The sequence below is a fragment of the Nomia melanderi genome, unplaced genomic scaffold (assembly GCF_051020985.1).
Source record: "Nomia melanderi isolate GNS246 unplaced genomic scaffold, iyNomMela1 scaffold0588, whole genome shotgun sequence".
Classification (NCBI taxonomy): Eukaryota; Metazoa; Arthropoda; class Insecta; order Hymenoptera; family Halictidae; genus Nomia; species Nomia melanderi.
In genome coordinates this window covers 32,501-34,375 of record NW_027475702.1, presented here as the reverse complement: position 1 = coordinate 34,375, position 1,875 = coordinate 32,501, and the positions used below count along the sequence as shown (strand labels likewise).

The 1,875-nt window shown below is 49.8% G+C and overlaps 1 non-coding gene across 1 annotated transcript; it reads left to right on the top strand.

The window, feature by feature from the left end:
- The first annotated feature begins 1,134 nt into the window (after window positions 1-1,134).
- Window positions 1,135-1,289, top strand: LOC143176498 (5.8S ribosomal RNA). Its single transcript, XR_013001037.1, has one exon. It is a non-coding gene; the product is annotated as a 5.8S ribosomal RNA (ribosomal RNA).
- Window positions 1,290-1,875: the final 586 nt, after the last annotated feature.

Genomic DNA, 1,875 nt, shown 5'->3' with positions numbered 1-1,875 from the left:
CCCCGCGTCGGAGAGTAAAACGCGCGAAGGCTGTGACTGTAACATATATATATACAGTATACAATGCCTGTGGTTTTTGCGCGTGTCGGCTCTTCGGTATACGCGATCGGCCAGAGTTACGGAGGGACGGTGAAGCGCACGAGAAATTGAAACGGCCGCACGATTGGAACCGAGCAACCGTCGAACATTGTTTCGCGACGTTTCCATAATGCGTTTTCGTTTCGCTCGCATACCGCTTCTTTTCCCCTAGTCTCTGAGACGCGTTTTCGAGCCGTTCTTCTACTATCGATTCTCGTAGAGAGAAGGGACCGGGTAGTCTGGAAGTGGAACCCGCATCTTGCGTGTACCGTACACGGAATTGAGAGGACCGGCCGTGAAGCTCGTTTTAAAGCCGTGCGTCTGACACCCAACTCTTGCGCGCCAATTTCGCGGCAAGAGATAATATGGGACGAATGACCGGCAAAGAGCCAGCTGTGAAGTCTGTTTTTTTAATCGAATCCGTGGACGTGTGTATGCCGTAGCGTCGCTCGTCGTGTTCGTTCATGGTCGTTCCGAGAGAAAGAACGAAAGCGGTAACGAAGGGACCGGCCGTGAAGCTCGTTTTAAAGCCGCGCGTCTGACACCCAACTCTTGCGCGCCAATTTCGCGGCAAGAGATAACATGGGACGAATGACCGGCAAAGAGCCAGCTGTGAAGTCTTTTTTCATTATTTGCTTTCAATCGATCGATCGGTACGATTCGTGCAACGTTTCGCGCGATGCGACGCGAAAACATGCGCGCAACAATAGATGCGTCTGATCGGAAGAACGCGAGGGTCGACTGCACGCGATGGATTCAGTATCGGGTAGGATACAAAATATATCCCCGTCGTTTCCACGCGTGCGAGTCTTCTGCGTCTTTCGCGGGTTTTTGAATGCACTATACGCCCGGAACGTCGAGAAATATATACATATTACTTGAACGTTTTTCGTCTCGAAAGGCTTCGGTGTCGTCTCCAAGGCGACGCCTGAATCTCCTTCGCGCGCTGGTCGGAGATTCAGGTATCAACTTTTATCTTCTCTTTGAAAGAAGAGAGATATTAGGTCGAACAAATGAGAATAAAATTATATATGTGAAATATAAAATTTATACGATTACCCTGAACGGTGGATCACTTGGCTCGTGGGTCGATGAAGAACGCAGCTAATTGCGCGTCAACGTGTGAACTGCAGGACACATGAACATCGACATTTCGAACGCACATTGCGGTCCACGGATACAATTCCTGGACCACGCCTGGCTGAGGGTCGTTTACGTACCATACACTGCTTGCGTAGCTCTGTCAAATCCCCGCCGTCGTTCACCTCTTCGGATCGAACGTTTTTTTACCGAAGGGCGCAAAGAACGTTTCTGAGTCGGGTTAAGAGAAGGATGCTACGTACGAGCGAACGATGGGTGTCTCGTCGGCGTTTGTCGCGGACACGCGAAAATTCTGTGAATTTCACGGACAGTGTACGTTCTAGTTGTTGCAAAACGATCGGAATCGTTTGTATGGACTCGCGTGAGTGTTCGCGGCGTCGTGCGTCGTTCAATTACGACCGCCCGCGGATACCGCTCCACTGCGATATGGATCTGAGCGACAACTTTTTCGGCTGTTCGTGAGATGAACGGTTTCGTGTGTTTAGAAAAATTTTTTTTCCCGCGCTCCCGACGTCACCTGAAATGATGCGTCAGAGGTGAAAGAAAATATTAAGAAGTCGAGAGAGAGAGAGACTACACACGTTTTATTCATATTTTGTATACCGTGCGTGAGACGGATGTGCACGACACGTCGTATGTCGGTATATTACCGACTGGCCCCAGGGAGATTGTTTTCTTCCTCTCTTACGAATGAGA